The 25,239-nt window shown below is 36.1% G+C and overlaps 2 protein-coding genes across 4 annotated transcripts in view; one reads left to right on the top strand and one right to left on the bottom strand.

The window, feature by feature from the left end:
* LOC134793929 (synapsin) overlaps nucleotides 1-25,239 on the bottom strand; it is a 165,439-nt gene that overhangs the window by 69,738 nt on the left and 70,462 nt on the right. The window lies entirely within an intron of this gene.
* The window catches only part of LOC134793713 (tissue inhibitor of metalloproteinase), a 57,672-nt gene that overhangs the window by 21,633 nt on the left and 10,800 nt on the right, over nucleotides 1-25,239 (top strand). The window contains exon 2 of one of the 3 annotated variants that reach the window (XM_063765360.1): nucleotides 2,785-2,825. The exons of 1 other annotated variant lie outside the window; for it this stretch is intronic. The gene's annotated coding sequence lies outside the window, so the exon portion shown is untranslated. Of the gene's footprint in view, nucleotides 1-2,784; nucleotides 2,826-6,451; nucleotides 6,587-25,239 lie in introns of those variants that run through there. One more of the 3 variants, XM_063765362.1, reaches the window with a different exon arrangement.

Genomic DNA, 25,239 nt, shown 5'->3' with positions numbered 1-25,239 from the left:
TGACGATACCGGTACCTAATGGACAAAGATGTGATGATCCCAGTGATGATCATACATTTTTATTAGAAACTAGGACTTTGAAAATAAGGACTGCTTTTCCTGCAACAGTCAATTAGTAGTAGTAGAAGTAGTAGTAAAATACTTTATTGTACAACAAAAAACATAAAACAATAAAATTAAAAAAAAGTTATGTAATGGACTAATTGTCTTTGTGTCTGTCACTAATGCTTATCATTCAAAAGTGCCCTAAATGGGTCAAAATTAGTGTCCGACCGAAGGTTCGGTTTCGGTTTCGGTTTCGGCCAGTTTCGGCCAAAAAATCATGGTTCGGCTGTAGTTTCGGTTTCGGCCAAAAAACGGCCGAACCTTTCGGCCGGGCCGAAACTTACGAAATGGTACTTCGGACGAAGACCAAAAGTTGGGGAATAAGTAGGACAACAATATTAATACATATCTACACATACTGATTCATGTATAGGTACAAAAATTAATTGGTTTATTATAAAACACAATTCCACTAATGAGAGCGCCACTGGACGGTCGACGCAGTCTTAAGAGGCTGTCAATACCTATAACGCGCACAGTCTAATTGTATCGGAGTGAATGAGATAGCACTGTCGCACGTAGTCGTTGGCCGGGTATCAGCTCGGCCCGAGTCGAACGATGTCTTTTTCGCTCTTATTTAGTCATCTGAAGCACGGGTTTACTCCGCATGTAAGTTCGCCTCACTGGGGCACTTCGGACTTTTAGGCCCAGGTGTAGATCGGTACCCGGCCTTGCGATATTGTTAACAAAAAATATAGCGCTCGCTGCGCTCGCGTTTTTGGTTGGTTTTTTTGGTTGACCCTGTATCTACATGTTAGCTAGACTGGTGAATGAATAGAGTTAGACCAAGAAAAATCTGCAATGATTTTGATAGCATACGCAGTGCTACTAGTGCAAATGTTATTTATACCTACGTCATAATTTCATAGAAGTTTTGACGTTTAAAGTAACACTTGCACTGCATGTGTTATCAAAATCGTTGCAGAATTATCTTGGTCTAACTCTAGTAATTTTCTTAAAAAACTGCTTAAGTAACATCTATTTCAAGGACATTGGGTGTTGACAGCCCCATAATATGTGTGTAAAAGCGGTTTTATGACATTTTTTCAACGATTTTAACAAGTCTACAAAAGTTTCGGTTTCGGTTTCGGTTTCGGCCGAGACTAGAGCCAAAGCCGAACATTCGGTTTCGGTTTCGGTTTCGGCAAATAAACATGTTTCGGTCGGACACTAGTCAAAATGTTCTAAATATCTTGTATAAGTATTTTATTACTTATATCTTTATATTCCGCCCTTAACAGTAAAATGGAGTTTACATATATTCATTCAAGTCACGTTGCCGCGTAAATATTTTTGACCTTAACTTTACAACGTAAACCTGTCAATTCGGTAAACACAACTGGATACGTGTAAGCCCTACATAATACGGTAACAAATCAACTAATTTCGTAAGTACAATACATATTTAGTTATACGTTACAGTCACCTGCAAAAATATGTTACACAACGAAGGCCGCAAAAATATCTGACACGGGCTTATTTGTAGAGCTATAAGAGCGTGTCACATATTTTTGCGGCCTTGGAAGAGTAACATATTATTGCAGGTGACTGTACCTATACTTATTCTACATTATTTAATCAATAAATCAAACTAATCAATCAATCAGTTTATTTGCAACAGAACATACTTAAATGCAAGCAAACACCGTTATAAGTCATTTTTGTTAAGGTTAATACTTTACAAGAGAACTACTGTGTATAAGAAGGATAATGATTTATTGTTTATGTATACACATACATGGCTTAGCTTCAACTCCGCTTAGCTTAGCTAACGCGCACATCTCCGCTGGAAAGGCAACCTAACCTGTAACTCTACAACATACCTAAAGGCATACATTGTATATAGTATAAAAGATACCAATCCAAGTTTAGCGAGATTAAAAGGGCAGACATAGCCACGAATAAGTCCAGAGCCCAGACAGAAGGCCGTTTTATCTCGCCACGTGATTGATCGCAGTCCCCGCGCGGCTGCAATCTGCGAGGATCCCTCCCTCGAGGAATTATTTGTTATTATAATTGCCTAATAACAATTGCTGTTTATAGTGTTTATGTACGATGATAATTGCGATATTTATTGAAGAATTGGAAATCACGCGCTCAACTGCCAACTGGAGGTTAGATGTTATCGCGGGCCAAACCCGAATGAGATGTGATGTGAGCATTTATTCAACTCGTACGTAAATACGAGTTGAATAAATGTTCGCTTAAAGGAAACATTCCGCTCAAATGTATTAGCATAAAAATAATCGTTAGCAGACCATAAATTGTCTTAATAAAGGGCCTAGCATCGTGCTACCGACTAGACAGTGGGCGGGCAATATTTCAGCTCTACTTTATTGGACTACCCGCAACTTTTCAGTTCAGCCCGTTCTATACGACACGATATTATCCTCAAAGGGTTGCCGCGGGCTTCTCGAAAACCTCATGATAAATTTCAGTGAAAGTGGAGCGATGTGATAAAAAAATATGTTGTTTATATTATGAAACGTGCTTTGTGCTACGCAATGTTTGTAATAATTTGATCCAAATAGTTTGTTTACCTGTTATTTAATGGCTTTTATATCAATTATTTCGTCTTAGTTTTATACCTTCTTTTAAGTTTTTAGCATAAATAGGTACTATCATCTTTTGATAACGGTCACCTACAATTTTTTTTTAACAATATTTATTTTATTTCAGATAAAACACCGACATCGGATCTGAGACGTCATTTAAATAAGGTAAAAAATTCCGAGGACTTAAAAAGATTAAATTATATAAAGAAACGTTGAAAATGCGCATCTACTCCGAGCAATATATCAATGACAACTATGAACAAAGGAGCATCTGACTTGTCCCTAAATAGGAACAGTGGTTCACCCTGAAGCACACATTTTATTAAAATACAGTCCTGGTCTACCTGGTCCATCGCGTAACTGAAATCGTCATGGCTATTGCATTCATTCTAGGTACTATGCACGGCCCGATTCAAACTTTAAGATACGTCAGTTATTCAATCTAGAAACGATATGGATTAGATATGTCAGTGTCATATGTGAAGTTTCTACAAAGAAAAATGTCACTTTTGACATTGACACATCTAATCCATATCGTTTCTAGATCTATTAATATCTTAAAGTTCGAATCGGGCAGGCAGTTACAATTTAAATAGTAATATGACATTATGATAGAAAAATTACATTATGACATAACAAATGTCCAACATATTTACCAATTATCGGTGTGGATTAAACGATGGCCACTATTGACTTTATATTATTGTCTACAAGGCAAAATATGTAGGTATACCGCAGCAAAAAAATGACAAGGTAGCAAAATATCATGTCCCTTTGCTATTTGTTGCCCAAATTGAAACACACTGGATACGAAATTGGTCCAAAAATGAATGTGTTAGTCATGCAAACTTCTCGCATTGGATATTCCTGAACGGTTCACGCCGTCAGCTTCGAGCGGTTTACACAATAGTACCGCTGCTGGTGGCATAGCTTTTTTTCCCATGTATTATTCATGGGGACCCATCGCGCTTGTTCCTACATTGTCTACGAGCCTGCAATTATAAAATTTATGCGTAAAGCCTTTACTCCTTTAGCCTTTAGGCAAATCGGGTATTAACGTTGAGTCACCGGCGCGAAATAATCGAGGCTGTCCACTCGCGAGCTGACGGATGCTGATTTATTGATCCCCTATAAATATTGATCGATTCGTCTGGGAACACGGTCATTCAGCCACACATGTTACTAATATTTGAGGGAACGATTACGGTTTAATTGTAAAAGACTTAAATACTCTAGTATAATTTATTGCTCACTTTGTTTAAAATTTCAGCTCTTTATGTCATACTCATAATACATAATTGCACGCTAAGTTAGAAAAAACTGTCGACAGATGTAGGTAACTTGTACAGATGACTTACATACGTGCCTAATCTAAGTTTCCGACTTTATTAAAATTAACTACAAAAAAACCGTAGTTAGGAATGAGGAGAAACTTAAGGTACCTACATTTTAAACCATACAAATTACGTAAGTACGTGAAATACATAACTGTAAACACCCGACAATATTTACAATGTTTACATTGCGCAACCATCATCAATCTCAGATGAAATTACTTAATCTGCCTGACAGATTTGATGACTTAATTACGCAAAGAATGCATGGAATGCTCCTTAATCACTACGTAGGTGTGAATGACGAGTTTACTATTTAAAAAAAGTTACATGGCAGCGTCAGGAATCATAATAGTTCGTAGTAAATTGCACGCATGCCTCAGAGCACTAAAAATACAGTCATGAATCATGTCTGCTGCGTGAGCGTCCATTCAGGAGCGTCGAGTGACGCAGACTCCCCTTATCGCGGAGATAGAACCCAGGAGCGCTACGCAATTTCATGACCTAAAATCGTATAATTAACTTTTACTACTCTAACAGTTATGCAATATTGTTTAATTAAATATCGCTGATAGGATATATTGTCCTAGAGGTTATTAAGATATGTGAACATTTTTGCTATTGGCTAGGTCCGAAGATAGTAATGGGGGAAGCACTAGTGTCCGACCGAAACATGTTTATTTGCCGAAACCGAAACCGAAACCGAATGTTCGGCTTTGGCTCTAGTCTCGGCCGAAACCGAAACCGAAACCGAAACTTTTGTAGACTTGTTAAAATCGTTGAAAAAATGTCATAAAACCGCTTTTACACACATATTATGGGGCTGTCAACACCCAATGTCCTTGAAATAGATGTTACTTAAGCAGTTTTTTAAGAAAATTACTAGAGTTAGACCAAGATAATTCTGCAACGATTTTGATAACACATGCAGTGCAAGTGTTACTTTAAACGTCAAAACTTCTATGAAATTATGACGTAGGTATAAATAACATTTGCACTAGTAGCACTGCGTATGCTATCAAAATCATTGCAGATTTTTCTTGGTCTAACTCTATTCATTCACCAGTCTAGCTAACATGTAGATACAGGGTCAACCAAAAAACCAACCAAAAACGGGAGCGCAGCGAGCGCTATATTTTTTGTTAACAATATCGCAAGGCCGGGTACCGATCTACACCTGGGCCTAAAAGTCCGAAGTGCCCCAGTGAGGCGAACTTTCATGCGGAGTAAAGCCGTGCTTCAGATGACTAAATAAGAGCGAAAAAGACATCGTTCGACTCGGGCCGAGCTGATACCCGGCCAACGACTACGTGCGACAGTGCTATCTCATTCACTCCGATACAATTAGACTGTGCGCGTTATAGGTATTGACAGCCTCTTAAGACTGCGTCGACCGTCCAGTGGCGCTCTCATTAGTGGAATTGTGTTTTATAATAAACCAATTAATTTTTGTACCTATACGTGAATCAGTATGTGTAGATATGTATTAATATTGTTGTCCTACTTATTCCCCAACTTTTGGTCTTCGTCCGAAGTACCATTTCGTAAGTTTCGGCCCGGCCGAAAGGTTCGGCCGTTTTTTGGCCGAAACCGAAACTACAGCCGAACCATGATTTTTTGGCCGAAACTGGCCGAAACCGAAACCGAAAGGAAAACTAGGAAGCACAAGATACGGCAACGCACGACGTGGTGAAAATATGAACTTTCGAGAGAGCACATCTTCATACTATTTGGCAGCTGCCAACTGTCAAATAAGCAATAATTATGTCCCACACCGGCTCTAAGCACACCCACTAGGGCGGCGCCACACTCATGCACGGAACGAATAGAAATATAGTTAGATATCCAATTAGATTTTTTTTTAATGTTGTTAATCATAATTATGATTTATGATGCCGTCGTGGGTAACGACCGTAACCTACATTAGTGGGACGAAAAATGTAATGCAAGAAATTAGAATTAAAACCAGCTAGATTACAAATAAGGAGGTTGCTGCGAGCTAGGTTAGCCTGACTGAAAAGTCGTACTGACATCGTTTTTGAATCATTATAAAAATATGTCTAAACATTTTTATTTGGACTCGTAAACATTCCCTAAATAACATCTTCGCAGCCAGCTCTGAAGCCTCTTTTAAACAAATCTTTTATCAAATAATATACATAAGGAGCCTAAGGTAAGGTGGGGTTAGATTATCACCGGGTTAAGACTATCATTTATATGGAATCCTCATACTGTTTGTTTTACCCCAAGGAAAATAAACTCTGACCCCACCTTACCTTATAATTTCTCTGATTATCTCTAAAACTTCCCGATTAACGTATTTGCTACCTTATCAATATAATTTCCCTAATTACTCATAAACATTCCCTGATAAACATATTCGCAATCCCCTGAATAAAAGCTCCCGACACCACATCAATATTTCATTCACTCCTGAAACAATCTAAGGCATGGTTGTGCGCGTGTTTAATACATAAACCGTTAATTAAATAATACGCCAGGCGTGACTTGTTTAAGGAAAGTGCTAATAATTATTCAGTTTTAGTGTGAGAAGTGTTCGGGATTATTCAATCGAGCCGACTGTTTTCACAAGTAAGTTTCTTCAACTGTCTTTGATTTTTAGGAAAAACAACAAAAATATTTTAATGAGTTTTGAAAGTCAATAGCTAGGGTACATCAATCAATCACCATTTTCTGAATATTATTATTGAACTTTTTAATTGGCTTGATAAGTTTCTTATTTACATATAAAACCCTATACTAGGTATTTGAACATATTTGCTTCGCTTATATCAAATCTAATTTCATACCTATAAATAAACACAGACACATTTCACATTTCATTTCATTTGAGACATTTCTTAAAATTATTTATCGATTCTCAAGCAAATTTAGAAATTTAATAGAATATATTTTTTATTACTTATATGTATAAACATATTTGTATAGTTACTACTATGTACTTATAACAAAACTTGCAATTAATTGCCATCTCTACCAAAAACTGCTTGTAAATGAACCTTAACAAAACTTTATCATTAGACGACCAAACATTACATTCTCGATATGCGCATTAGAAAATCGTACCTAATTAAAATGTCAGCTTACCTGCTCATATGTAGGTATAAGCAGTGCGAACATATCGCAAAGTGCAAGGCAGTCGCGAAAGTTGACCTTGAGACTTTAGTGCAACGTGATTAACGACGGCGGCGCCGGCGCAACGCTTTCGCCGGCAAATCTGGACTGTTGGTCATGGCTTAACTGACGCTAACCAGCGTATTTGGATCTCGAGTTCCATAACAAACAAGGGTGAACAGAGATCATGCTTATACCGGATCGCTTGAAGCGATTCGTCCGGTAAACGAGGGATTCAACAGCCCAATGTGAATCGTTTAATCGGCCACTCTTGCATATGCACTTACTTTACACGACAGCTCGTACTGGTGACGAAAGTATGTGGTTTATATGTATAATTAGGTTCATATTTTTATTGATAAAGGTAATTTAATTAATTACACGTCAAGATTTGTTACATAATATTGGATTACATTTAACTAAATGTAAATTATATAATCAGGTCAGATTAAAATAATACATAAACTAAACATAAAACTAATTAAAAACTAAACTTAAATACAAATATATTTAAACTAAATAAGTATAAAAAGGCTACTGAGCCCGTCCCGGGCTGCCCCCGGGTTAGGTTATTATTATTAGGTTAAATTAAATTATTATATATACCTATTTACATATACCTATTAGGTAAAACGCGTACTTGTCTCATCAGTCGAGACGAAAAATCATACTTAGTATATCCAGGTTTCAGTCTTCGGGAAAACCGTATGGTTCCTGAATTTGCCGGTCACACAAATGTTGTTTCTATACAATTACAAATAGCGTCCTAAACTTAATTACAGTTCTATTGCTAGTAATTAAGATTCATGGTGGCATCTATTGGAGAAAAGACTGGAATATCCTCCTCCCATAGGTCCCTCCTTAATAGACAATAGTAGAGGATTAAAGATTTGTATTAGTCTCGTCAACATTGTCAGTCACTGGTCCGATTATGCACCGATGCACTTCAAAGAGCACCAAGGACGATTGTTAACACACCTTATGACTTTTAATTAAATCATAACTATTTTTAGTTCGTGACTTGGGTCTATTATTACTCGTAATACAAGTTAATATTGAATAAGTGGCAGCTACCTCGGCCGCCGATATTGAGTTATTTGTCACAGATAAGTAACTGATTATTTATTTCCATACTTATAATACAATGCATTATAAATTCATTGTTTTATTTCTGTTTTGCTTCATGAGTTCATGACAGATCTTATTTTAGTATGCTATATTGTACCTCTTCATATTCTGATATGGTAGTCTCTAAACAAGCGCGTTTGACTAAGCGTCACTTGCACCATCCCACTTACCCGGGGTTAACAGGTTAAACAGTTAACCCAGTGTCAAATTGTACTGGTAACCATGGTAACTCCAGGTTTAACCGGTTAACCCCGGGTTGGCAGGATGGTGCAATAGACGGTGTCGACACAAGATGTGTCTACACCGCGTCGTAACGGCGACTGGAAATGGTTGTATGGGAAGTGGCGCTAAGCGTGCTCCATTTTTAAGCACTTCTAAGGTTTAATTACATTAGCCGTTTAATTAATAAGTAAGATAAATACTCAAGTCAAATCTTTTTTCCATCGCATCCATAAGACCCCGGATTTTCCTAAGGAAAGGAAAAAAAAGTAACTTTTATCTGCAAAATCCCGATAAACCCGGATTTTCTATCAAATTTCATCGGGAAATCCTTCGGGTTCCTTTTAATGCCCGAGGGCCTACCGCGAACCATGTTCGAAGTGTTGCCTCCCTGTCACACTTACGTACGAATTTACAAGTGCTACAGAGAGGCAACACGTCGACGGTGGTTCGCGGTAAGCCCCCTGAAAGTACTAAAGGCCTGAATGCATTTAAGTACGCAATACGCAGTTTCATTCTTCTAATAGTTTCCGTTTTTTGTAGTAGTAGGTAAAATATTAGGCGTGATAAGCTGATAAGAACATACCTATTTATGTTGTATTATTTATTATTTACCGCATTGCTTCCATACATGTAAGTAAGTTTTAATGTTTTACATTTTTCGTAGGTAAAATACCTATTAATTACCTATTAAAGCCTACTATTTACGTTACCTACTTAATACCATCAGTCTCCGAGGTCCTTGCACTAGAAACCCCACTTCACTTCATCCTACACTTTCAATAATGTCAGTGAAAGTAAACATTTGGATAACTCAATACAACAGTACGGATATGATGGTTGCACTTTTATCAACTATTGAGTCGTGCGTCACCCTCGCACTTACATACGACACGATGATATTCGACAAAAGCATGACCAATTGACCATCTTAGGCTCGCAGATCAATTTGAGAAATCTACAGAAACGGAACGTAGATAATAAAAATGTTTGATTGATTTACTACGATTCAAGGCATTGTGTTTCAAGGGAATTGCTCGTGAGATTTATAACGTGTTGCTAGTTTGAGATCTCGTCACATAAATCGTTGTAATGGTCCGATCCGGGCCGATACGGGCTTATCGGCGCCGGGCTGCTATCGATGTTCTTCGATATAATGATTGTGAAAGCTGGTGGCTACGGCTAAGCTTTCAATTAAGTTACGTTTCATGAACACAGTGATTAATATGGATTGTTAACGTTGTTCTTAATCTGCACAGTGCGTAAAATGATCCGGTTTTATAATGAAATAAATGAATAAACGAGGACTTTAAAATGTCAGCTTTTAATATCTACCTAAATATAGTTAAACCAAGACAAGTCTGCAACGATTTTGCAAGACAGTGCGTATTATTTATCCGTCATAATTTCATAAAAGTTGGATGTTTTAATAACACTTGCACTGCGTTTGCTATCAAAATCGTTGCATACTTTTCTTGGTCTAGGTACCTAACTCTATACAATATTATAACAAGATAAAATTCATATAAAACTCAAAATATATTTAGATTTATTTATTTCATAATATGAAATTACAATATAAATTCTAATCTATACGAATTTATATTATGATCGTCAAGTAGGAAAATAACAATTGATTATAATTATACAAATGTCAAGCAATACACAATTTAATAGTACATTACTACAGAGGCCGGGACGAAAGGGGTTGCCGGCCGAAGACATATAGACGGCCGAGCGAAGCGAGGCCGGATAGGTCTGAGCGCGGGCAACCCCATTTCCCGCCGAGGTATGTATAGTGCTTTTCTCAAACATGCAATGAAATAAATAAAATAAAAAATCCACGATACCCAAGTTCTATTTATAGAAAAAACTAAAAGTAAACTACACCCAGGAGTAAATAAGTATAATTTCCACAGTGTTGACGAATTTGTAGTTACATTCATTTAAAATATGCCACAAAACTGTTTCTAATAAACTGTAAGCCATTTTTCTTAGTTTCTAAAATAATAAAATTGCCATAAGCAACCATATATATACATACTTCGTCTTTGACTTGGCGAGTTGGCGGTAGAGACAGCAAGTTATTAAAATCAATTCTGCTTACGCTGCCAATTCCAACACCTACGATTACAATTAATATTAATTTCATTATTTCGTCAAAACTCATATATTAAAGTCAAAAAATCAACAACGCACCATAAATCCAATAAAACAGAATGAATATTTTTCAACTTTACCTCCATAACAATTTAAAAAATATAACTACGCGTGTTTGAGTAGACCTTTTTACCGCTAACGTTTAGATGAAATATTTTAAATGTTTTTATTTGTGTAGTTAAATTTATAATTTAAAATTATAAAATTATAGAATGTATTATTTATTAAGTTCATGTTGATTTTATACAAATAAAACTGCAAATTATAGCAAACATTGTTTTTTGTTTTTTTTTTTTATAGGCGTAGTGGCAGAGTGTCATATGTTACGAACCATAAAGCAAATACTGCCTCTAGTTTTTTTTAATGGATGAATGCCACGATGCTGTGTCACAAATATCTGTGAAATGAAAATTAAAAAAGAGGACTTTGCCGGCCTAGGCCTGCAAGATGTGTATGAAATTCCATTAACGACCTTTTGTCCTAGCCGCACCTGAAACGTCATACTTCGCAGCCTATTATAAGGAACATAACATCAATATTTCATTGCATGTTTGAGAAAAAACCATTATAAGCCATCGATTAATTAACTAAATTATTAACAATGTCAAATAATATAAAATAAAAAACAATGTCAATATGGCTAAGCTAAGCACCACACTAAGCACGGATATCTCATAATGATCGTCAAATTAAATTAACTTAAAATAAAATGAAAAGCAGGTCCATAGAAAATTGAATTACATTCAATTTGGATTATTACATGTCATTTCCATATATTAATTTAATATAATAAAAATAAAAGTAGTTTTAAATTAAAACTGTCTTTTTGACACACCTTTGCTTTAGTCCTTTATGCAGAGTTACTCAATATGTAGGTGTATGAAGTTTATCTTGTTACTCACTCCAAGGTGTCTTATTACAGTTTTACAAAACAAAACGCTAATGCTAAATGCAGATTAGGTAAAACAACAGGCAGTCATGTTGCTACAAGTCGTAATATAGTTGTAGCGTAATCGTCTATTGAGTATTTTATCGTGATTGGATAGTGTATTGTGCATAGGCGTTACATTGTTAGCGGGGTTAAAGCGCATCGTGTAACATGAATAGTGCATGGCGCCTTGGAACGGCATTCATATTTTAAAAATTGTTATTGATTTGATATTGTTATAATATTACTTTCATTGCATCTTGCTCATGCGTATTTCTTGGAGCAAGTCAAGCAAGCGTGATCCACATATAGTAATATCAAGTCAATAGCAGATTTTGTAAATCTGAATGCCGGACCTTGGCTTTGTATTCCCATTGGATGCCGGGCTGAGTTCCCAAGCGAACCCAGTGTAACCTGATTAAAAGATCAGTCGGTAATTATAGTTTTTTTAGTTGATAGATAGTAGATACTTACCTACCTCAAATATTCATGTCTGCTTTAAGTAAATGCATAGGTACCTACATTAGGTATTAAAATACTTGGAATTAGCTGTAATCTGTTCGAAATAAGTGACAAATAAGGCTAAATATGTCGAAATTTTTATTAAGTATGTATGTATATTGAATCCTGACATTGAATTTCTTACTCGGTGTATATGTCGTAGGCCGATCGTAAGATCAGGCAGGTCGTAATGTTCCTGTGTAATGTTTTGACGATAGTCACATTAAACCAATACATAGGTAGGATAGGTTCGTTAGGTTGCTTCAGATGCCCGAAGGGCAAACTGCCCAGAAATAGGAGCCCCGCGTAGCGGGGCTCCGTCGACTCAGGGAACGAGTCAAAGATTTTCACGTTTCACGATATGCCTAGGAATTTCACGATATGCCTAATCTTACGATCGGCCGCCGACGTATATTGAAGCTCGCTCATCAAATTACTAAGCAATAAGCACTTGGAGGATATAAACAAACGGAGACGCCTTGTCTGTAACTTTCGGTACACAACAGTCTGCCAATTAGAGCGATATCCATGTCAGATAAACGTCAGTCCATACAATGTGTATGACCATTGGCCGCCTAATTTCGACAGAGGGGAACGCGTGTTAATGGCTACTCCGTTTGGTTATATATCCTCTAAGAATGAGCGATACCTAGCAATAAACCGAATGAGATGCATGAGCTAGTGATGTCAAACTGAGAACAAATTGCAATAAATTCGTAAGCTCGAATCAAGTCAATATTTTTATAGTGTTTTCGATGTTCGATCGATTGATTAAGTGACAATAAACTAAATAGCTACTATCCATCCAGGAGGCCTACATAAAATTACAATTATCGAATGGCTTTTTCTATCATCGGATAGAAAACGCCATTCGAAACGTAAATAATGTATGGAAATAGTCAGTTTTTCTTTATGTATGATTGTCACCTTGGCTAGGCCCCCAGTCCATCTGAGCCCTCGACTGGCCCGTGCATGGCAAGTGACTGCAACGACAGTCTTGCACTGACCGCGGTTATTGTCGGTGGGCACGTGGGCGGTCAAGTTCGCTTGTAATCCTGGGTATAGATCATTACTCACCACTAGATGGTGCACATTATTACGATGAACAAAGATGTATATGAAACAATATGCCGCGAGGTGGTCCGTTTTGATACTAACAACCCATCCATCACGTTTGTTATATTTTTTTACGCATGGACAGGTTGTAGGTTTCAATGTGGAACGGTCGCAGAGTGTAGTCATCGCGTAGTATGTTCATATGTGAACTTACTTATAAATTGCTGTAAGCGTGAGTAATCGTATTATGCTGTAAGAGTAGTAATAATATTTACAAAGCGAAATTTCGATAACCGAAAATCGTGTATTGTAAGAAAATATCGTAAATCAGGTAACTTAGTTCACTACTTACAATTATGGTCCAAATTCAAGTTCCAGTAAAATATTAGGTAAGTAAGTATAAATATTTTTCAAATTATATTAAGTATCTAATATAGAAAAATCATAAGTATATCTAAGATCCAAAATAAATGAAACGAGTACAAATCATAAAGGCTCGTTAATAATCAACGTCAAAAACTGGACCATAGTTGTTGAGTTTACGGAACCTAATTCACAGTAAAAGCCACTTGCTCCGTTTAAAAAGCAATGCTGCGTCTATCAACAATGGATGCGAGATCTAATGGGAAGTGATGTGATCTACGGTAATCCGCTGTTAGTCCGGGTCAGCGGTCACCGCTTCGACGCGGAATAGAACGCGTTGACTCACCGCAAGCCAAATAATAGTACATGGCCATAAACATGTATACACAATTCACCTTACTCCCATAGAATATAAACTGTTTAGACGACAACGGTTTCACTTACTTGAATTTTTAGTCGCTATTGGCGACATGTCGAAGTGAGTTAAACCGTTGTCGTCTTAGAAACAGTTTAAAATATGTCTCACGAAAGTTTAATTTCGCCCATAGAATATAGTGAAAAATTGTACTGGGTGATTTTGGGGTTGTGATCCTATGAAAATCGTGATAAAATATGCCCCTGAGCCCATACGTTTCGTCTACTTCGGGCCTTTATAGTATCCATTAGATTATTTTCGCGATTTTGTGGTTAGTAGGGCTTCCAAATACCGGACTTCTTTCAATACCGGTATTAATACCGAAACTGACTTCATCAATACCGGGATCCCGGGATCCCGGTATTGACTATGAATCGCTTAAAATCTTTGAGTTTTATTTAAAAAAAGGCTCACTGTAACACCAGATATGTATGTCTTTAGCTTAGGATATTAAACAATAATCGCCGTCTGCATTAATAGGGAATATTACGCAAAACTCTGCATAGAGGGCGTCACTAACTCAATCACATGGCCTACCGTGAAACACTACAATCGAAAGTTCCGTTTCTACCTCTCTATCACTCTTGCTTATTCGATCGATAGAGAAACAGATAACGAAATTACGATTTTCGCGTTTCGCGGTAAGCCACCTGTAAACAAACCGCCTTGATGCATGAATGTCATAGTAAAACTTGTCAAAAGGAAGGCGTAGTATGTATAAGTTACTCTATGGTTTACTAAACAAATTAGTGCTGCACTCTGGCGGTAGAACATTGCAGTAATACTAGGGAGTATTACTGCAATGTATTATCATTTCACCCTCCAGGTTGGCAATCATTTTATCCGCCTTGTTAACTTCACCGCTGTTACCAGTCACATTTTTAGTTCAACCTTATTAGGTTGGCTGGTTTATTAACCAGCCAACTATATTCAAATTTGCCACTAAAAATTCGTTTGTCATACTACAATTCCTTGCTCATTAGTTTCCAATCTTAGATATAATTTTAAGAACTAACTATATTAATATCATATCCTGAACATCAGAATTCATCACCAAATATTTATCTAACGCATATGCACAGATCTTGTTTCAATGAACTGATCTTCTTTAATTAAATTGGCAAGTTATCTTCTTGATACAGCCGAATTTGACCATTTTAATCGATTTTAAACGTTATAATAGGCACATTTTCCTTGTTTTTGAAAATACCGGGATCCCGTTATTTCATTAAAAAATACCGGTATTGAAAAATCTGTTTAAACAGACGGGATCCCGGTATTTCGGGATCCCGGGATCCCGGTATTGGAAGCCCTAGTGGTTAGTCCACTGGGGAAATTTGTTTATTATGACCATTTTTAGTGTTCCGCGCAAACTGTTTGCGGAACACTTATTGTCATTTAGGATCACGACCCCATAACATATAGTTTATGACCGTGACTGAACCTAGTATAAAGGTAAAGGCAGGTTGTTTGTTTGCACTTCTAAGTAATTAGTGGTGTGCGGTTACCTAAAAAAACAAAAGCCATACAATTATTGTTTGACCACTTTGACTTGCTCACCTCTTGTGGTGTGAGACATTATGAAAATGAGCTAATGCTTGAACCCTCCGATGACAAATTAGTTAGTAATGTTATTGCTATTTATTACTGGGACATGCTTATCAACTATTACCATTAGAACATGTACAATAGCAGATTCTTGAATTATTAACTTGGAAAAAAAATCAACAGAGTAGTACATAATTAGTTATTTCTAAATTACCTTTTAGGTACGTAAAGATAATGATAATATAGGCAAGAACAGACACATTTTATTACCTTATTTTTTATTTTAATCTAAGTAGATATGTAAAAATGTAATTGTCGAGCAAAGCTCATTAATACGTATATGTAAGAATTACGATTATCTTAAAGAATTTACGCGTACTTTCAGACAAAATAGCTAGGTTGAATACCATACATATACTTTGATAACATACACGAAGCCTTACTGAGCTTGCTGTGGGCCAATTTGTGTAATAAATAATGTCCTATAATATTTATTAAATACAATATAAATTTTATTTAATATTTGTATATAAACACAATGCTGATATATTATTGGTCGTACTGTAACAAACAAGGTACATTGTTGTGATGATGGAACTCTGTGTATTTAGCTACCAGCGTTTCTTTTTACATAAAACGTATACGAAAGTTATGGCAGGTGTCGGAAGCCGTCGCCATAAATCTCTACACAAGCCGACCTTCATGAAATAGCATTGTGTGGAATGTTCGCAAATCATTGCAACTTGCATTTCATTCCGACGGCGTTGAGGCTCGCAACACCGATGATGTTATTCACAAATCACTTGCAAAACTCATCAGCTTAGGCCAAACAGTAGGTGTAATGATAATCTAATAACCAGTATAAGCACACTGGCACTAACAATGTTAAAAACAGTCAAAATTCACGAAAAACCTTAATTTGGTAATAACTTGAAAATCGTGCCACTTTATTGGGGTCATGTTAAGTTGGTTTGATACCTCTTGGCCTGGTCTACCCCTAGTGGCACTGTGACGAGTCATTTATGGGACACCCTGTATATCTACGGAGTCTCGAGCTCAATTTCCACGAGAGGTGAGCTTACAGACAAGAGAAAACGTTTTGGGAATTAGGTGGCGGCACCGCTACGTGATTTGGATCTGAACCAAGAAAACTCATAACTTCCAGCGTTTCCTTCCACAAGCTCATATTTTACCCATTTCAGTCATTGTAAAAGCAATCGTATTTCTTCTACAATGTGGTTTACATTTGAGGTAGTCAGCAAATAGGAGTGTGAAGTTGCAATATTGCAATCGACTGTTCCAAGAGTTGCATCAGTGTTATCGGTAGAATTTGGCTGCCAAGTTTCGAAGCTCCGATTGGACGGTCAACATTGTTAAATTCTGCAGTTGTTTACATTCACCTCCCAGTAATACAAAAAAGGAAAAAATATTTTCTTAAATCCTTTCCCGGTAAAACCATATTAACAAAGTGTTTACAACTATTGTTTAATGTAAATAAATAAGATTTAAATGAGAAATTGAGTAAAGATTACGTATTATATGGTTCCAATTTATATTCATGCATTTTACTTTATGATGGTGTTAAACAGATCAATACCCTTAAAAGACAGTGAAGCCATCAAATAACTTAATCTGACTAACATGATCGTTTTTATGTCCAACATAAAGCATTCGTCTCACTCGCACTTACGTAGTTACAACTACAACCTACAAGTAAGAGATGAATGCTTTATTTCACACGTAAAACCGATTATGATAAGTGTGATAAATAATAAATATATAGTCTGGTGCACAATTGCACATACATGCAATTATTATAACCTAACAAAACTTGTTTATAGTCGTTATCTGTTTTACAGTGTTATTGATATATGTAATTTCCTCGATTTTAAATTCATGAACAAAAAAAATGTACAAATGTTTTTTGTTTTTGTCCACATGACTGTAATGAAGTTAGCTTGTATCTCCTTTAAAAGTGGGATGCAATGGTTGTGTCCTTTCAGAACGTGACATCGCCAATTTTCATTAATAAGGACTACAATGACAATAAAGTAATACCATATTTCGAACAATCCTAACGAGTCGTATCATCATCCGAATTTGAACTTTCCACAATGCAATGTTTATAAATGGCAGGAACAAGCCATGTGTAAAAGATCATGTCTCTTTTTTCTGCTCTTACGACATTTGGCCTTGTCAGGATAACTGGCTTTAAAATGTTACAACAGTTAAATAACAAGCAAAACTAATACAAATAATAACGGCTGTCAAATGTGGTAAGCATTAAGCGATTACTATTTATGTATGCGTTCAGGGTTCCTTAAGAGCCAACGGAAGTGGTCATTTCTCCATACAAACGTACTCCTCGTTTTCCTCCGTGGTTTTTGAAGCTAGAGCAATGATTTTTTCAACACAGATTAATATTGTCAATATCTGTGTCGGACCGGTTTGCTTTTTTTGATATTTTTGTTTTTTAAGGCGCTAGAGCCCTTCAAAAATGGCCAAAATGGCCTAATTGACTATGCCGCAATGAGAGGCGTGGCATTCAAAACTGATATCAATTAGCCAAAAAAGCAAAACGGTCCGACACAGATAATTTCATAATCATTTAGATTTCCAAATTTGGTTACGATTGGTTAAATTTTGGAGGAGGAAACAGAGGAGTACGAAACCTCGATTTTTGAGATTTTTACGCAGGATTTTTCGCCTTGTCCTTATCGCACTACTTTTAGGTGCCGCTTCCGTTAGCGAGACGGGTATATTTACCTAAAATATTTAAAACTCAGCTCCTGTTTCGTCTTAATCAATCACACTAAAACGTTCCAACTTCCAAGGAAGTTCTAAGCGTTCAGAAGTTAAATATGTACATTCAAAATAAGGAAAGCGGGCGTACTTTCTGGTAGCAGTAGTTGAAAATATTTTATTACTGTGAGTAGGTTCGAGTAAAGCCTGACCAGGAATATATGATCACGTACCATGTTGCGGAACTTCACTGGAACTATTTTTTTCATGCTATCTATACTGAACTGTCACTCTATACAATGAGAATAACAGCGCCCTCTTGACAATGATCATAATATATATTACCTGGTCGCGCTTTAGGTACCTGTGTTTCTAAGTTTATTAGGTTGCCAGTTATCCCATAATATGATGAAACAAAACGTTAATATAGCATACGAAATCGTACTTTACGTCGTGTAACGAAACACTCGTTATTTCTTACTACATACTACATAATTCACTAACACCATTAAAATAATATCAGCAATAAATAATACGAATATTAACGTTGACAACCACACCGTGTCGTAAGGACAAGCTAACCGGTAGTTATTTAAATATGAATTATGGACAAATAAAAACCCATAAACGTAATAAGCTGCCACTTATTGTTAAACAAACCAATGGGAACACCAAATACAGTACAAATACGAGCATGGACAATTAAGACGTAAAACGCCTTATGTGACGTAACATTAAATCTACATAAATGCTAGTTTACACTGCTAATGCTAACAGTGTCCAGAAGAGAAGATTTATGTGAAAATGTGAGAATATTCCTGCCATAAAATGTCTTTTAGGTCATTTTACGTGTGATAAGTTAGAATTGTCGGTGTAACCACTCGAGATTTTGTTTACCTGCAGTGTAAGTGTTAATGAAAAAAGGAAATTGCTTACTTTGGGCCAGAGAGAAACCAAATTGTAAACAAGAGGGATTTAATTTACAAGATTTATGAGTAGTACCTTCGCCTGTCGAGTTTGAAATGAATTAAGAGTTAACTTCGTTCAGACTTCAGAGTAACAGTCGGTGTGAACTTTTGCTGACTCGTGGAATTGTATATAAAATTGCTCCGACGTTTGCTGACGGTACAATGTAGACCTGACAATTAGTGTTCAAATAAGCTAAGCATAATTTAATACATAAATGTGTATTATAATACAAACTTAATACTTAAGTACTTACCTTATAAAATAAAATAACTAAGTAAAACCTAAAAAAAATATTGTGTGGTTTTAGGAAACCACGATGCAAGTGAAACTTTTTTCGGATTATAGCCATTTCACTGAAAAGTTTCGGAAAATTATGAATGATTTGTGTCATCGTCAACGTCAACGCCAAGCAACAAAATGCACGTAAACAACCCATATACCTAACATAAGTATCAAGTCGTGGCATATGGGGCACAAAATGTACTTTGACTTTATATCGAGTCAATGGCCGCGAACAGGTTAAAGAAAACATTACATAAGTACCGAAGAATACTCTTTTGCGTTAACGATTTATTTAAAATTAAATAAATAATCTACTTGCAATAGTTTTTGTCAGAGAGTCATTTTACAATTTGTGTTCAAATTAAAAGGGATCTAACATACCATTTGTTTCACAAAACAACCTCTTAAAAATCAAGACTGAACTCGGACTAGGCGGTCGCTCCCGAATTAATGGTCCACAACAAAATAGTACATTTCAATTTTATGATTTTTAATCTTTCAAGGGGATTTTACTTGTAACAATTGTGGGACGTCACTTTCAGTCTACTTATTCAATTTCTACTAGAATGAAATTCTTAAAGCTTACAGTATTGGTATTTGACCAATACCGTAAGCCTTAAGGCTTTCATTTGTCAGAGTGCAGAATGAAATGTTTGCTCTCGAGCGAGTTCAATGCAAATATTACGCTATTGTTACGTAATAGGTCAATAAACTGTTACCTCCGTGTTACTTGTGAGTTGTCCGGTGACACCGATTACTCGGCACCCGGTAGGTAAACGTACGTGTCAACTACTTATGGCTCTCATAATCCAATAACAAATGTTAAGTAGTTAGACCAACATTGAACTATTTATACAAATGTTGATAAAAATTCCGTGATATACCTTACCTACCAAGGGCCCATTTTAGATTTAAGCTAGTTCTTAATTTCGTTTAGTACCTACTACCGAAATTAAATAAAACACATTTCAAACTGATAAATATATTCGCAACAAGCAGGAACCCTATTCGAAAAACCTTGTAAAAGTTTCTGAAGTAGATATTTTCAGCGATTGGTCATTTAATAGACCAATCGCTGAAAATACTTCAGAACATATCGGATATTATTGTTTGTTCAACCTTATATCGAAAATTTCAAGCTTTTTATTTCACACTTCATAAATGATGACCATCCTGTTATTAAATAACGTTTATTCAATTTCACTTGTTTGGCGCATTTCACTGGCGTGGCGTTTAAACTGTCAGCGGGGATTTATCATCGACCGTAAGTACTGCGTTCCCGAGGATTTACCGCATAATTTCATTGTCATTAATGTTTCATCGGGATGCATTTTTGCGTGTATCGTTCATCACTGGTTTAAACGTGACGCCGCCACCGGCGCCGGCGCCTGTCAGCGTATTCACTCACTGCCTAAAGATATTTGTTCTTTTTCGTGCCGCAATTTTTGACTCCGCATTCTGATAATATGTTAACCATTTTACGAATTAATAATACTACAGTCACATTGGCAATTATATCCATAGTGTCAGTGTCAAGTTATTCACTTCTTAATCTTAATAAAGGAAATATATAAACATCAAATATATCCTTGCCAAATTATGAATGTCTAATCACTAACCTATATATGTAAATATTTATCCGGACGCTAATTTCTACAAAGATAAATTATTCCTCCAACACTTTGCCACCTTTAAGGTAGGCTTACCTATACATATTATCTTAAATGCATGTCCAATTTGAAACTTCACTCATAATCTAGTTTGCTAATCCTGATACACGGCGCTATATCCGAGTCGTTACAAGTAAATCGTAGTTCCCTATTACAGTTACGACCACTGACTCGCTCCTAATGGTTCTGTTTACTATTTTTTTATACTCATGTCTTACTCACCATGGGATTCCCGCAAACAAATTTCAGATCTCCAAAGCTACGCACTAAATAGTTTTACGAACCGGTTCTCTGAAACTTAAATTGTTATTATTTTTCAATGGAATGTCAACAGTCATATAGATTTATCTATATTAAATCTGCCATTCACTAAAAATCTCAATCTAAAATGAAATTGGATTATTACGGGGTTCTTATTCAGATAGTGATCGTTGTCACCGTCTTAAAATTGATATAATTATGCTTGTAGAGTTGGAATTTAACTCATCTAGCTGTCTCATCTGTGATAACTGATAAATCAAGGTGTATGTCACAGTATATTTCAAAATGTCAACCAGATATTTTGCTCTTAAAGTAACTGACAAAATGTACTTAAAAGATTCTGTTCATTACTATGTTACGGGTGCTTTACCATATTTGCGCAAGGCACATAAAAAAAACATATTTTCGTCTTCAAATGTGATTGAGAAAATAATAATGTATTCGGACAAGTTTTTGCTCTAAACAACCCACGCGATAATTAGACACTTCACGGGTAAGACTTTTTTCTTGCTATGCAGGTATCTTATTTTGACCGGTATATTTTTTAGCAAATTACGCCTTATGAAGCACCTAAATATGTATGTCAATATTGTCACTCTCATTGTTTTTGTATTTTAATGTTCCAATGTCATGATGTGATAGATGGACGTCAGCGGCGAGATTGATTGATATATTTACAATAATAATTGAGGTGTCAGTGGTGTCACGAGATAGGCAAGGGATTGGACGATAGATTTATATTGTGTCTAGTTTGTGACGGTGACGAAGCCGGAGATCGTTAGCGGCGCTAGGTATCAATATCAATAACAAGGTGGGAATAATGGCTGCTGCACGCCGCTGTTTGCGTAACTCCTCGGGAACATCGACATAACACAATGTAAACCATAGGCGATCATTTTAATCGTAAATCGATCCATAGACCGTGAGTTATATTATAGTTAACCTACAGCTTAAGCAAACGCGGTGGCGTCGCGTTAAAATGTCCGTAATGGCACAAATATCCTCCATGCATGGAGTTAAGCCAATTAAGTGTTGGTTTTAAAAGGAAGCGTGTACCTTTACCTTTACACGATTTCTGTTATTACTTTAAAGAAGCCGTTAAATGCTTTTACCATATTTTTCTCACCAAACATGTTCGTTTATGAGCGTATCAGAGTTTTATGGTTCATAGAGATAAGGTTCGTTCAATAGCTTCTGGGGAATTAAAACGTTACATAACTGTCAGTGGTGAATACAGTTAGTTACTGGGTTCACACTTGAGTTGTATTGGTCATCTCAGGTTTCAGAACGTGCCCAACGTGTTGCAATTATGTTGGATGTAGCCGCAGTTGCAATATAAAATTCAATCAAACTTTGTTTAGGTACGCAAAAACTCCCTTAAGCACACGTTTTTATGAGCGTACAGTGATGTCATGAGACTCATGAGTCAAACAAAAGTGATGCTCGAAGTCGAAATAAACAGAGCCTATAAGTGGCTGCGAGCAAGCAGAGTTGTCAAGTATAATCCATCATTATCCAATAAGCGCTTATCGCGCGTCACCGCACCCAGCTACACGTCAGCAGCTAAGCACATAATGTCAATAGTCGCCTCAAGTTCCTGTGCGAACCCTGACAAACGATGCATTGTTGCTGCATCACGGTATGTACCATAAAGCTTCATTGTGATTTTTGATCGCGAATGCATCGGATTATTCCATAGAATCGAAGATACAAAAGGCGCGTCAGTCTTACAGAGAAGTACTCGAACGAACGATGCGGTGAGGAGTGCGCTGTGGTTTCTACCTGACTGACAGTGAGTTTGAAATATCCTTATTTGTAACATAAGCTCACGTTCACGTTTATGCTCACGCAGCCTCCACTAATACGCTGAACAAAAAGACAACAATCGGTAACTGGTGAAGAACGCTTGAGAGCACGCTCGAGAAATTACTTCTTTGTAACGCGTGGAAAAAAATAATGAGCGATGTTTGTGGGGGGTAAAAAATGCATCACTTTATGTTATGGTTGTCAATGAAACGGGAAAACAAAATGAATGAAAGAAATACATGTGAACAAAAGCAATGGTAATTATTGTTTTGTTTGAAGCACTTCACGCAATTCTGAAATTAAGTATTCCAGAACCCGTAACTTTATTTGATGCTCTCGTAAAAGCCGACTAAATGCTGTCATATCAATAAACAGGAACAGAGTTAATTTAAAAGCAGTTTATGAATTTTATTACTAATTTCACGCTTATTGCATTCCATTTAATTATTCTTTGCACTGGAATTTTATTGGTCAAGCAATACTAAAGAATTGTAGACATAACGATCTAGGCTGACTATAAAAAAAACAGTTAAGACCATTTTATTGCGGCCTTGAGTTTCCATGACATTCAAGATATCCAATGCTCTTAGTTTTTAACTAGTACTTACTCTACTCGTATCTCCTTAAAGGCACTGCACTGCTATAAGTAATTAAACACAGTCTACCTTAACAACATTTATCTGTTTGTAAAGTGGATGAGCTTTAAAGGTTTTAAAATAAAACAAAAGTTACCGACAAGATTCTTTACATGCTTCATTAAAATGAATAAATAAGAGATCATTATATAAATAAAATTAGTTTTAATTTTAGTTTTTAATTTTAGATAGGTACCACCCTAATATGTAATAAAAGTTTATTTATAAGATTATTTTAAATTTTATATTGCATGTAGTTTAGATTTATCAATTATTGTTTAGTTTGTATTTTTAATTTTTATGTCCCAATAAAGTTTTAGTTTTTCACTAATAAAATGTTTTTTAATTTATTTTAGCAGAGACTATTTTAGAGAATTCAAAATTTGATAGAGTGTGTGTGGTGTTTACCAGTTACAGTGGTGTAGTAATTACGTATGGACTCATAATTTGTATTGCATTATTATAATGTATTATTATAAGTTTTACGTACCAACATTATTAGTTAATTTCTGGATTGAGTGTATATATATAGACTGAAATAAATCTATTACTTTACGACGTCTGGCTTCAAAAATTGCGGTTAGACACATTAGATCAAAATTACAATCCCTTTTTGAACCAATACAGTTAGGTTTCGGCACGAAAGGTGGGTGCGAGGCAGCCGTCCATGCCCTAAGGACCTACCTTTCACTCGATGATTGCGAAATAGTTGTCAAAATTGACGTTAAAAATGCTTTTAATTCGGTTAGTAGAGACACCTTGCTGACAGAAGTTAAGGACAAAATTCCGGAACTATACAATTACCTTTTCTTTTGCTATTCAGACTCATCTAAATTAATGTACAAGTCACATGAATTATCTTCCGAGGTTGGCTGTCAGCAGGGTGACCCTCTCGGGCCAGCAATTTTTAGTTTGGCTATAAATCCAATTATCAAAAATTTAAAATCAAAATTCAATGTGTGGTACTTAGATGACGGAACCCTAGGAGGTGACGTGAATACTGTACTCTCTGATTTGTCTTTTATTAAGAGTAGTTTCGAAAATAATGGTTTAGAACTAAATTTCAGTAAATGCGAACTCTTTATTCAAAAATCTTCTTGTGCGTTGACCAACTTACAACCCAAATTTGACGATCTGACTCCCAATATCAAATCAGTAGACAAGTATTCTCTTTGCCTCCTGGCTCCAATTTCACCACGGTGACAGGTGCGACAATTGTAAAACATCACTGTTGCTGACGTCACAGGCATCCATGGGCTACGGTTACCGCTTAGCATCGTGCGGGCCGTATTCCTGTTTGCCACCATCATTGTTTTATTAAAAAAAACTTTATTATATAGGAAATAAACAGATATTTCTCTTGCTAAGTTTATGACAATTGTCACAAGAAACACTACAATTGTCACGAAATTCCGACATATACCTCA

Source organism: Cydia splendana, chromosome 9 (assembly GCF_910591565.1).
Source record: "Cydia splendana chromosome 9, ilCydSple1.2, whole genome shotgun sequence".
Classification (NCBI taxonomy): domain Eukaryota; kingdom Metazoa; phylum Arthropoda; class Insecta; order Lepidoptera; family Tortricidae; genus Cydia; species Cydia splendana.
This window is presented reverse-complemented; position numbering and strand designations above follow the sequence as displayed.